Genomic DNA, 14,755 nt, shown 5'->3' on the forward strand with positions numbered 1-14,755 from the left:
GGTATTTTATGAGAATGATTAGGTTGGATCTCACTCATTGCCTGGGAGAAAACAGAAAGCTTTGTCTGGCTTTCATGTATACTCCCTTCTGCAGTCAAACTCCTTTCCCTTACCCCTGGAGATGTGGTGACTTGCAGCAGCTCTAAACTAGGATTAGGACTCCCACGCTGACATTAGCAATTGATTGAAATGCGGTTTCAGGGGAAGGCAGGAGGAAATAGCACAGAACAATACAACCAAATTCATTGTGCTAATTCTGAGCTGCAGCTCCCTGAGAACCAGGTGTGAATTGAATAGAAAGGATATTATGGGCTCAAGGTTCTACTGGGTGGTGCACAAAGGTGGGCCTAAGGCAGACCTGTCAACCTTGCCTGACTCATAACCATCATTTCTCTAGTTTTTCTTAAACTCCATCCTCTCTCCTTTCTCTCTCTTGTTCTCTCTTACCTGCGTAATAGGCAGGCATTCATATTTCAATAGGAAAAAAAAAACTTAGGAAAATAAGGCTCTAGGATCTATACAGCATTAATCCCCACTTGAAAATAAATAAATAAATAAAGCGCCAAATTTGGAAGATGGGAGCAGGAAGGAATGCAAAAGATTTGGGGACTTGTTCTGTGTGAACCCAATTAGTACATTTGTCTCACAAAATCCCTGATAGTTAGGGATTATTATCATAAGTCAAGGTGAAAAACTGAGAATTAACGTGTTTAAATAACCTGCCAATGGTTTCCAGGTTTTAAATGATGGAAATGAGGTTCAAGGCCAATTTCATTCATCTATCAATGTTTCCCCAAAATTTTCTAATTCTCTCTCTCTCTCTCTCTTTCTTTTTTTTTTGATGGCCTCTTTATGGTATCATCTGCAGCTGATGCACTTTATTAATTTGGTGGGAGTTTATTGGGCAAAAGTTAGATGACAGACACCATGTGGTAGGTACTGAAGACTTGCTGATGCTTTTTCTATATAGAATTCATTTACTTTCTTCTTTTTTTCCTTCTTTTTAGGGCCATTTCCTCATAAACTCTTGGTCCACATGGTTCGCATGAATCTGATCTTGTTCCGAGGATTCAAAAGCCATCAATTATCCATGGCTATAGTGACTGGTTTAGAATTGGGTATGTGATACAGTCCTAATCACAAGTGCTAGGCTGGGTCTTTTGTTTGGAACTCATAAGAAAGAGAAGCATTTTGCGTTGGGATAACTAAAGATAGAACTTATGCTGTTAGTCATGTTTCTGAATTAGAGAAAGAGACTCTGACAATGAAGTACATGTAGAAAAATACACAGAACTGGGAAATAAGAAGAACTAGGAAATAAGAAGAATGCACTAGTCACAATTACATTCCTTCTCCTTCTCCTTATTTCTCTTCCTCTTCTTCTTTAATTGGTTTCATGTCTTATTTGCAACAGAAAGATGATATCTGGTCATTATGCAAAGCCACCCAAAATAGACTGGGTCTCTGCTTCCATGAAGATTATAGTCTAGGAGAGAGATGGGCAGTAATCAAATACTTACTGAAATGAGTTGGTATAAAAGATTAATAGATGCCCCGAGGAAAGCAACACTGTTCTCTAAAAGCATATTGCAAAACTTTGCCTCGGAGGGGAGACAGAGAATTCTTTCTTGTAAAAATTATCAGATATCTGAAAGATACATAAAGTAAATGGAAATTTCGATAAAAAATGGTTTATGTAGAGGGAACCTAAGATGCAAAAGGAATAATTGTGAATGAAGACTAAAGTAGTGGATAGAAGAGAAGAGTAATAGAAGAGAGGATTGAAAAACAGGCAAAAGCTAAGCCATGTATGATCCTGTAGATTACATGAAGCAGGTAGATCTTTATCATAAGAGATACAAGAAGCCATTATAAGTTTTAAGCCATTACAAGTTTTAATCATAACATGATTAGGCTACAGAGAAATGGAGTAAAGATAGCCACCATGGATGTAGGAAAACCACCTAGAATACTATTGCAGTAATCTATGAAAGAGCTAATTATATCTTAGATTAGGAAAGCATATCACCAACTATAGATACAGGTGGATTGGTTTGAGGACAGTTTGAAGGTGAATTTGGTGGGAGAAAAAGCAGAAAAGAAGGGAGGAAAAAATGATGATTCCTAGGTATCTGGCTTTTGCATCCACATGAAGATATTCCCTTTAATGACATAGAAACCAATGGTAGAACAGGAACGAGGCCAGTGAGTTGAAGGAAAAATTCCTGCTGAGCTAGAAATGTCTGAGATATGTAAGTGGAGATGTTTAGTAAGCAGAAGGAATTGAGTCTGTGTCTGGAGCTCAGACAATGAAGCTTTAGATAGAGAAAAAAATCTGTGTGTAGACTGAGGCTAATTGAAGGTGTGGGTGTGGATAAAATTGCTTCAGAGTGTACTGGTTGCTCAGAATTTAGGGATGAGCCCTGTGATACTCCAATATTTAATATCTGGAATAGAAATAATTTTCAAAAGGATACAAAAATCATAATTTCATAAAAATATGAACTGAGTAAATGCTCAAAAAATGTATGAGCTCATTAATAATGATGGAACTATGAAAACCTGAATTTAGTTCAATCCCAATATTGATTTGCAGATTCAATAGAGCCTCTGTCAAAATCTTAGCTGGCACTGTTCACAATAGCCCAAATATGGAATCAACCAAGGAGCCCATCAAGAGATGATAGTTGGATAAAGAAAATATGGTGTATATTTACAAAACTATTATTCAGCCATAAAAAGAATGAAATCCTATAATCTGTATTAAAGTATGGAGAACTAGAAGGATACCATGTTAACTGAAATAAGCCAGGCACAGAGAGACAAAGACTCTATGGTCTCATTCATTTTTAAAGGTTAAAAAATTAATCTCATAGAAGTAAGGAGTAAAGTCATGATCACTAGAGACTGGGAAGGACAGGAGAAAGAGGAAGAGAAGATAGAAAAGATTAGATAAGGAATCCCAAAACACAGAAAGAATTAGCTCTGGTGTCCTAAAGCACAGCAGAGGACCACAGTATACAGTCATCTATGCTATGTTTCAAGCTAACTGGAAGAGCTTAACATTTCCCAACATATAGAAAAGACTGATATTTGAGGAGATGGATATACTCATTATCCTGATTTTATCATTACTTCTATACATGTGTTGAACTATTTTATTGTACCCCATAAATATTATGTGTCAAATAAAATGTCAGCTGGCTCCCCCCTACACATACAAAATGGACAAACTTAGCCTAGAATTCAAAAATGCAAACACCCCAGAATACCCAATACAATCTTGAAAGAGAAAGTTGAAAGACACATTTCCAATTTCATATCTTACTACACAGTTACAATATGGAAAACATTACTATATTAAAGACAGACACATAGATCAATGGAATAAAAATGGCCTATAACATTTATAATCAATTGATTATACACCAAGCATGTAAGAAATTCAATGGAGAACCAAAATCCTTTTTGACAAATAGTGTTGGGAGAATTGGAGGGGTGTATATGTATGTATGTATGTATGTATGTATGTATGTGTATGTGTGTGTATATGTGTGTATGTGTGTGTATTTACATGTGCAGAAACAAGAATCATTTGTATTAGTTCTATACAATACAGAGTTATAAAATAACTCTGTAAGGATTTACAAAATTGCTTACAGAAATAAAAGACCTGGAATCCAATTCATAAGATACTTAATTTCTAGGGGTTTGTCCCCCATCTATGTATTGTTGTTAAGTACACATGACATAAAATTTACTATTACAACCAGTATAAGGTTGTATATGGTCAGTAATATTAAGCTTATTCGTATTATGGTCCAACTGTCACTAACACCAGCAACTAACCAGAACTCTTTACATCTTGCAAAACTGAAAATCTACACCCATTAAACAGTAATTCCCCATTCCCCCAATCCCCTGTTCTTGCCAACCACCATTTTTCTTCCTGTCTCCATGATTGTGACTACTCTATGTTGTTCTTCTATGTAGAATAGTTCAGTATTACTTTTTGTGATAGGTTTATTTCACTTAAAATGTTGTTCTCAAGATTCATCCACATTGTAGTATGTATTAGAATTTTCTTCCTTTTCATAGCTGAGCAATTATCTATTGCTTGTGTATATCACATTTATCTAGTCATTCATTGATGGACACTTGGGTTGTTTCCATTGTACATGGCTTTCTTCAATATTTGATTGGCTAAATCAAACATTGAAGCCAGCTCAGATTCAAAAGGTGGTAGGGAAATAGATTTCATTTCTTGTTGGGAGGAGTTCCAAAGTCTTGTTACAAGTCACATGGTTACATAGAGTCACTTTTGCAATCAGTTTATAATAACCACATTTTTATAACACCCTGTTTTTATATATCTTTGTAAAATGTACCAAGATTCACAAATTCATATTGATTAATGTTTGCTTAATGCCCATCTCTTTCAGTAGATAAAAATTACACAAGGGCCAAGACTATATTAGTGTATATGTAAGTTGAATGGTTTTGCTTGGCAAGGTTTTTGGCAAACAATAGGCATCAAGTGAGTGATTAATTAACTACCTCCTGACTAATCTCCCAGGATGCTAGCACTGGAAATAAAGTTTTGGCACGGTGATCCAGACAGATCTTGCATTTGACTATGTTATATCCACTAAAAAGTGTTATATGTGGTGACAGCTTAAATACATACATACCTCCAATTGCTGGAAAGGTCAGGACGGCTAAAGATAATTCATAGACATATAAAACCTGTTTGGAACATCTGAAAATATTTTGAGAAAGAGCCTCAGGTTATGATGGCCATATCTGTGTTGATAACAACAACTAGTATTTGAAAAGATTACAAAGAACATGCCTTCGTATGTTACCAGCTCTAAGATATTGAGTCAACAGGTCAACAGGTCAGGGGTGGGGGGCTGAACCCCATATTTAAGACCTTCCGTTGTTTTCCTTTCATTCCCAGGGACAGTTCACCGCAGTCCCAGACAGGTACCAGCTCCAACTGGTTCGTTCTGAGTACCAACTCAACAGGATCAACTCAACTTGTCTGTTTCTGAGGGGTCATTATCAGTTAAGAAGCTTTCTCAATCTCAGTGGTCTGGTTTGCCACTTTATGGGTCTTTCCTACAACCTTTCTATATTTTATTAATGCTAACTTTTCACTTTCTTTCCCAGCCTGAGGGGTGATAGATTTCTCTGCAGTTACTTTGTCTCTTATAGTAGTATTTCTGCTTCTTACTTACCCAATTGCCTATGTTAAATACTTTCTGTTAAAATAGCTGGTATGGTTTTCATTCTCCTGGCCAGAGGTTGACTAAAAACATATGATGCTTCAAATATATTCAGCCTTCCAATGGAGTCACATGCAATTTCTTCCACATCCCTCTCCTGTTATGCAGCATAAATCCTTGTAGCATCACACCCTTGCCCACATTAATTATTTGTACAACCACACCCAAAAATGATACCTCTACACCAGAATATCCCCACCAACTTGTGGAACATGTTGCACACATAGAACAATCCCCAACAGCAAATTTCTGGTATGGAATATTAGAAGCTAATCTACTTGGCTTGCTCAGACAGATCCACATGTATGAAGGGGAGAAAGGCAACTTGGGCTCACTTATTAGCAGTGGCTCTGAAGGGCAATGAAGGGCGATCCAGGTCCTGCCCTTTTGGTGTCCAGAGTAAAAGTAATCATGACTGGCGAAAGCCAGGAAAATCTCAACCTCTATTTAAGATTTGTCTGATTTCCCAGTGAGAGTAAACAATGGGAACAATTTGCAGATATTCATTGGTGACAGGGACAGAATTCGGCTGGATTTGAGCAGTGCATGTTGTATACATGTATTGAAATATAATACCAAACCCCATCAATACGCACAATTAATACACTAATTAAAAGTAAATAAAAGTGAAAGAATAATAAAATATGTAAGATAATCATGGTCTTCTTTTGAGTATTTTGGGTTGGCATTTATACCTATGTGTAATTTACCTATTGGCAAATTGATTTTTTCTGTATTATATTTATTTTCCAACTTCACTAAAGACTAATCTTAATAGGGTTAACTGGGTAGTTATGAATTAAATACTGTGTTGGAGAAAATCATTAAAAATTTTTGGATTTCTCTTAAATTTATCAGTACTACTGTCTTGGTCAAGTAATGAAATTTCTCTGCAGTCTCATTGTCTTCATTTTAAGGGAAGAAAGTAGGCTTTTGATTTTAGCTTTTGATTTTTGCTATGGTTTGGAGAAGTGTCTCTGCAAAGCCCAGGCTGTGGCGCTATCGGGAGCTAGTGAGACCTTTAAGGGGTGGGGCCCAGTGGGAGAATGTTAGGTTATTGGGGGCATGCCCTTCAAGGGAATACTGGAGCCCTAGACCCTTTCTTTCCCTTTCTGCTTTCTGACTGCTGCTAGGAGAATGTTTCTTGCCACATGTTCCCATCATGATATACTGCCTTGTCAGAGACCCAAAAGCAATGAGACTGACCAACCTTGGGTTGAAAACTTCAAAACTGTAAGACAAATGAATTTTTTCTTTTTTACAGTTGATTATCTCAGGTATTTTCTTACAGTAGCAGAAAGTTGACTAAGATGCTATGTCATAGAAAAATGTTTATAAAAATTTTATAAATATGAAGTTCATTACAAGAATAAGGAAAGATATATGAGAATCATTGAATTTGGTATTAAGGTCTTCTTTTTATTATTCTAGACATAGAATTATTTCTGCCTGCTATAGTCCTTATTTATTCCTTGAAAGAAGGAGAACTCTAGATACTCAGTCATACAATCAACAGAGCTCAGAAGGTTGAAGTCTATGAGAGATAGGTTGATTTTTTTTCCCCCTGTACATTAGTTACTATTGTTGTGTGACAAACCATATCAACATTTAGTGGCTTTAGGCAAACACCATTTTTTATGTTAGAGATTTCATGGGCCACAGTTAGGGCTGGATCTGCTGGACAATTCTTCTGCTGATCTTACCTGGAGTCATACAAGTGGCTACAGTTGGCTAGCAAATCAAGTGAGATGTTGAGTCAAAGATGGTATCACTCACAGATAATAGTTGCGCATGCTGATGCTGGTGACTAATCGTATGACCTTATACATCTCTAGTAGCCAGTCTGGATCTTTTTACCTGGCAAGCCCATTGTGATTATTACTTTAACTGAATTTAATCTAGAAGAATTTTGGTTACTAAATGTTAAGGGTTCAACTGGGTTCCTTTTCCTCCTCGAACTAAAAATGTGCCACACACCACTGGTTCCTCACAACAGCCTAAACAACTCTCAGGGTCAGTCTCAGAATCAATATGGCAGGCACAACACAAGGAGACATAATTTGTTGAGGATTATCCATGTAATAATATACCACAGGTATGTGAACAATAATCATTTCAAGGCCTATTATCTTCTTTCAGATCGAATTCATCCATTTCTTTCGTCTTTTCTGTACAATTATCCATATATCCCATATTTCATATATATATTTGGTACCAGGGATTGAACTCAGGTATACTCAACCACTGAGCCACATCCCCAGCCCTGTTTTGTATTTTATTTAGTGTTGGAAGAACTTTCGGTTCACAGCTAGTAGCTACAAGCAGCTCAGAGTGCTAGGAAAACCTACACTCATACAGGTCTGACAGGAACACCTGCAGGACAGGGCACTCTGCCCTAGCGAGCCGTCTGTGAAACCACATCCTCAGCACTTGTGGTCAGTGTTGCCAAGCTACCAGACTACCAGGTCAGGAAACCGAGAGTCAAAGGCTTCAGGGCATGTAACCTCCCAAGGCATAGCCCCCCTTCCTTAGGGACAAAGACCCTTCCAGACTGCCTTCCATCACCACAGCAATATTTAGTGCTTCCTCATAGTGTGGTTACATTAGGCATAAGATGATTGGCTTATAGATGTTAAGGTGCTTATGTGTGATTGGCAGGCACGCCCCCCTGGAACCCTATAACAGTTGTGTGCATTCCAAAAATAAACTGAGCTACTGGACAACGACCTGACGTGGGTCTCCAGCCAGTTCTCTCACCAGCTCCTGAAGTCTGTGTGTTGATTCTGCGTCTCTACCTCCCATGACAAGGTAGCTGAGTGACCATCGACCACGAAGGGACTTTGGAACCCATACAATTTGGAGACACCGTCTCACTGAGTTGCTTAGTGCTTCTCCCATTGCTAAGGGTGGCTTTGAACTTGCGATTCTCCTTTCTCAGCCTCCAGAGCCACTGGAATTACAAGCTTGCACCACCACACCTGGCCCCATATTATATTTTTATTCCTTTCATCTATATTTATATGTGTGTATGTACAAAATAATTACAAATTATTGCAGTTAAGACACCTGTCCAAGTTCTCACAACCTGTGAATCTGAGCAATTGAGAACAGGTCTTCTAATTACAAGTATAAAATTCATTTTGTATAGATAGCTGATAGAACATATGATGTACAGATTTCTTAAGATTACCCTTACAAGTTGGACAAACTGGATGGCTTGACAATATAAATTTATTCTTCACAGTTCTGGAGTGTAAAATTCTAAAATCAAGATGTTGGCAGAGCCATGATCCATCCAAAACCCACAGGAAAATGTTTTCTTTCTTTTTCTTAGTTTCTAGAGGTTTGCCTGCAATCTCTGACTTGTAGTTGCCAGCTTCAATCTCTACTTTTGTGATCACATATCCATTCTTCTGTTTGTCTCCATGTCTTCATAGGGCTATCTTGTAAGAATAAGAATCATAATGGATAAAGGACTCACCCTACTCCAGTGCCACCTATTTTAAATTGCATCTGTATCTGCAATGACCCTATTTCCAGATAAGGCCACATGTGGAGGTACAGGGAGTTAGGACATCAACATATCTTTTAGTTGGGGAGAAAAGAAAACACAATTCAACCTATAACACATAGTCACCAAAATTCTTCCAGCAAGATGATAATTCCATTAGTGGAACTTAAAATAATAATCATAAAATATTTATTGAATATGTTCCATGGGCCAGAAACCTTGTTAAGTGATTCACATGCCCTATGCCGCTGGTTCCTCACAACGGCAAGGCCCTATTGTATTGGCATCACATAAGAAATGAAACTGGAAATAAAAATATGGTAGGAAGCCAGGTGTGGTAGTGCACACCTGTAATCCCAGTGACTCAGGAGGCTGAGGCAAAGACGAAGCCCAGCCTGTATAACTTAGTGAGACTCTTTCTCAAAATTTTAACAAAAAGTGGGAGGTGTGGAAGGGAGCTGCTGGGGATATTACTCAGTGATAAAGCACCTGTGGATTCAATCCCCAGAACTACAAAAAAATATGGGGGAAGGGATTTAGCCAGAGTTTCTAGTTAGTAAACAGCAGAGCCAGGATTTGTCCTGAGGTTCTTACTTCAACCACCATTTGTGTTATTTATATCATTGTTTTATTCTGATGTTCTCATCCTGTGTGTAAGTTGAGCATTTGCAGAGTGATAGTGATTCTTCACATTTTCTGAAGGTTAAACAATATTCTGGATTGTTCAATTGACTTCTATTTTCTCCCATTAAGTACAGTAGGGGAACACATCATCTTAGTCGTCACCACAGTGTGATCCTTCATGCTGATGGGAAATCATAGATTCCTAGGCTGTTAAAATGAAAAAGAGAACTTGTCATTTGCAGGAAAATGGCTTCTGCTTTTACCAACGACTTAGGAGTAGCAAAAGAATTGAATACCAGGCTTAGAAATCTGTGACCAAGTATGTCCTTTATTTTTTTTCCCCCTTTGCAGAGCAGAAGTGTTTTAGCAGCTGTTGAACTGTAGCCTGTGCATTTGTTGCTGAAATAAACACAGGTCTAGCAAAATTTCCCAAACAAAGCCACCTTGCTTGTACCCTTATGGAGTTTGTAAAATGTGTGGTTTATCATTCAGGTGACAGACCTGGCTAAACAGATGCCTAAAGTAAATATCTACCTAAGGCAAGGAACATTTGTGAACATTTGTGGCTTAAACTTCAAGCCGAAGAAGTTTAATTTATAAGTAAATATTGGGATTGGGATCCTGTTATGCATCTCAGTCTTCCTATAAATTTATGGAAATTCTTAGGGGAGTAGGATGAGAAATTAGTAAAACAAGATAGTGACAATGTTTTTTGGTTATTTAAAAGCAGCATTTGAAAACTGTATTAGAACTGTGCTTTTCAAACTCTAATGGCATATGAATCACCTAAAGGTGAACATGTGGACTCTGATTTGACATTGAAATACATATTTCTGCATACAGTGGTCTTGATCTGCTGATTTAGAGACTATACTTAGACAAGCAAGCTGGGAAGTTATATCAGTTCCTAAAATGTGTTGCTCACTTCTGAGTGGATTATACTTTTCTCATTCCAGTGATATCAGGCTTGGTTACCTATGTTGCTTTGGCCAGGAAGTGGGCCAGAGTGAAGTGTGTAATTTCCTACTCTCTCCTGACTTGGAAGGCCAACCTATTCCTTTCCATGTCTTCTTTTTCTTCTGCAATACAACTAGAAATGATCCAGACACCTGTGTCTCAATCAGTCTGGTCCTGAGAATAAAGACACGCAGAACATGCCCCTAGCATTCTGCCTGGGTAAGGCATCATGGAAATAGAAAATCTTCAATAACACACTAAAACACTGAGATTTAGAGTTATTACTGCAGTATAGCCCAGCCTATTTTGATGGATACAAGCTGTCTAAGAGGGTATGAGTGTATTGTTTTTGGATCAAAGAGTGAACTTCTACCATTTATTCAATCAGGGATTTTTGCTAAGATATTTAACTTTTCAGGACCTCAGATACCTCTCTGCAAAATGGGAGTATAAAGCTGCTTCTCTGAAGGTAGAGAATTCTAACCTTATTGAAATATAATCGTTCCCCTGATATTTGAAGCTGAAAACTTATCTGGCTCAATATTATTCTTAGGAAAAGATCACTTACTTTGGCAAAGATGTCCAGTCTTTAATAAGGCAAATGTCTACAAAGTCATAGTTGCCTAGGCTTGCCTGCAAAACAGGGAAGCTTTCAGCACCAAGTGCCATTTCCAAAGATGATCAACAACAACAAAAAAGTCAGAATTAATGAGAGACACAACCCTGTGCTATAGTCCTATAGAGAACCTAAATTATGCAACCACTCTGGTAACCACAGACATTGTTTTTGTCTTCTTCTGTTTTAGATACATGCAACTGGCAAGAAAGTGATCACATTTTTTTTCCCCTCAGACTTTGGCTAAAGATCACAATTACCTGGGAAGAGGAATATGTGTTCTCACCTATAGGCAACTGTACATGCTTCTTGCTGACCAATGCCAGAACAAATCCTTGTAGCGGAGTGACAGTGCAACATTTCAGGGGGTGCTTTCATCAAGCTCTTCTTGAGAAATTGGCTTCTAGTCCCTCCCAATACCTCACAGGTTGCCACACAAGATAGCTCTAAGTGCCAATTTGAAAAAATAGAAGTACTTTGATTGAAAACACCGGCTAGTTTCTACTTAGGGTTATATTTAATAGGAATTAGGTCAAATGGCCAATACCTTAGCTATATTGCTTATTTTAGGTAAGTCTTCACTTGGAGGCTTTTTTTTTAAATTTATTTTTTATTGTTATCAGGGGCACTGAACCACTGAACCGCATCCCTAGTCCCAGCTCATTTTTTCTGTTGTTTTGTTTTTGAGACAGCTTTTTCCTAAGTTGTTTATACACAGCTCTCTTGCAGTCTAATGTGTTTTGTTTGTTTTTGCAATTTCTTTGCTTATAAAATGAAAATATTTGCTAAAATTATCCAGGTAGACATTTGTAGTTTCATTTTTGTCTCACCCAAATGTGTGTATCCCCCACAACTCTTAAATTCAAGAATCCCACTACTGTGAGTACAAAAGATAGATGGATATTTCTTTTTCATCACTTTATGTCTGCTGGAGATTGTGCCTGGGGCAGTATTAATCACAGATTGACACCCAGTTTGGACTGTGAATCTGAAGGGTGTGACGGAAAGTTACAGGGTTGGAAAGCCCCTTGGGCAGCTACAACAGAGTAGATAGTCTAACAGTGTTACAATGAGTGTCTGGGAGGTAGTTTAGCATCACAGCCAGAAGTATATAGAGCAGTAGCTCAGAGGTACTGTCCAGAGGTGATGGCACAATGCAGCTGTGGTTTAAGTGGCATCTCCTGGAGCTGGATCTTGCAGGGTCTTGACTAAGCCCCTACTTCCCTTAATACATATTTAAATCTGCTTTCCAGTATTCCTGCATTTTCTGAAAATATATTGCAGTACACCGTTTTCGAACTCAAATTGAAAAGTCATTTCCTTTTGTTTAACCACCAAGAGCATTGATTAATAAAACATTTCATTTCTAAAATGCTTTTGAGAATTTTGGTATTTTTCTTTTCTTATTAATGTTTGTTAATGCATTATAGTTTCAAATAATTATAGGGTCCATTTGGACATATTCATCAGAGTATATAACATGATTTGCTCCATTTCAATTCCCAACATTACCCTATTCCTTCCCCTCCTCTCTCTACCTGACCCCCTTCCTGTACTCTCTTGGTCTTTCTTCTATTAATTTATTTTAAATTGGTTCAGTATAGTTATACATAAAAGTGGAATTCATTGTGATATATTCACATATGCATACAGCATAATTTGGTCAACTACATTCTGCTATTAATACTCATGTTTTACCTTCTACCTTCCTCCCCTTCCATCCCCTTTTTTCTACTCCATTTTTTCTTTCTATTTGCATTAGATCCAACTTTAAAAAAAAAATTCTAATTTCTCTGTAGCTTCTGTATATAATAGAAAACATTCAGCCCTCTGCTTTCTGGCTTATTTCACTTAGCATGATGTTCACCAGTTCCATTCATTTACTAGCAAATGACATAATTTCATTCCCTTTTATGGCTGATTAAAACATCATATCACATTTTCTTTATCCATTCATCTTTTTGAAGAGCACTAGGGCTGGTTCCATAACTTAGCTATTGTGAATTGTGCTGCCGTAAACATTGGTATGCATGTATCATGATAGTATGCTGATTTTAGTTATATTTGAATAAGTACCGAGGAATGAGGTAGGTGTACCATATGGTGGTTTCATTCCTAGTCTTTTGAGTAATCTCTATGCTGATTTTGAAAGTGGCTATACTAATTTGCAGTCTCACCAACAATGCATGAATGCATGTTCTCCCATTCTCACCAGCATTTATTTTTCCTGATGATTTCCGTTCTCACTGAAATGTGGTAAAATCTCAGTGTAGTTTCGATTTGCATTTTCCCAATTGCTAAGGATGTTGAAGTTTTATTTTTTCCCCCTGATATGTATTTGCTGGCCTTTTGTGTTTCTTCTTTGAGAAATATATATTTAGTTCATTTGCCCATTTATGGATAAGGTTGTTGTTATTATGATTCGTTGTGGTTGCTTTGGTGTTTTTTGGTTCTTTATATATTCTGAATATTAATCTCCTGTTGGAAGAATAGTTGGCAAATTTTTTTTCCTATTCTTAGACTTATTCTTCATGTTCTTTTTTCTTTTGCTTTCTAGAAGCTTTATAATATGAAGCTACCCCACGTATTAAATCTTGGTTTTATTTCTTGAACTTTAGGAGTTTTTAAAGAATTATTAAGGAAGTTGATTCTGGAACAATATATTGGCTTGTTAACCCTATGTTTTCTTCTAGAAGTTACAGTGTTTCTTGTCTAAATCATAGGTCTTTGATTTACTTTGAGTTGATTTTTTACTGGGTTCTACCAGACCGTTAAAGAACAACTAACTCCAATCTTCTTCAAATTATTCCATTAAATAGAAATGGAGGAAACATGCTACTAAACTCATTCTATGAAGCCAGTATCACACTGATAACAAAACCACAAAATGACACATCAAATAAAGAAAACTGCAGACCAATATCCCTGATGAACAGAGATGCAAAAATCCTTAATAAGTATCAGCAAACTGCATTCAAAAATACATCAAGAAGATTATACCCCATGATCAAGTGGGGATCACCCCAGGGGTACAAGGTTGATTTAACATACACAAGTCAAAAAATATAGTCCACCACATAAATAGAATTAAGGACAAGAGTCACATGATCATCTCAGTAGATGCAGAAAAAGCTTTTAATAAAATCCAGCATCCATTCATGTTAAAAACAATGGACTCATGTTGAAAACAATGGGGAAATTAAGGATAGAAAGAACTTAGCCCTGCATTGTAAAGACTGTATGCTACAACCCCAAAGTCAATGTCATACTGAATGAAGAAGAACTAAGAACAGTTCACTAAAATCAGAAATAAAAACAGAACGTCCACTCTCACTACTCCTATTCAATATAGTTCTTCATAGAACTAGGAAAAAACAGTCCTAAAGGCCCAGAATAGCCAAAGCAATACTGAGCAATGTAAGAGGTATCAAAATATCTGATCTCAAATAACGCTAAGAGATATAGTAATGAAAACATCATGGCGTTGGTATCAAAACAGACTTGAAGACCCATCCAAAAGAACAGAATACACAGAGATAAGCCCACACATATACAGTAATCTGATCCTTGATAAAGATAACAAAATATATATGTTGGAGAAAAGATAGTCTTTTTAACAAATGGCACTGAAAAACCTGTTTATCCATACTGGGAATTTTATTTTTATAATTCCTCATGAATTGTTTCCCAGAATTTGTTGTGTTTTAAACATTTCGTAATCATCTCTTGAATATTTATCAAGCTTTTCTTTTAACAAAG

The sequence above is a fragment of the Marmota marmota genome, unplaced genomic scaffold (assembly GCF_001458135.2).
Source record: "Marmota marmota marmota unplaced genomic scaffold, marMar, whole genome shotgun sequence".
In the NCBI taxonomy this organism is placed as follows: Eukaryota; Metazoa; Chordata; class Mammalia; order Rodentia; family Sciuridae; genus Marmota; species Marmota marmota.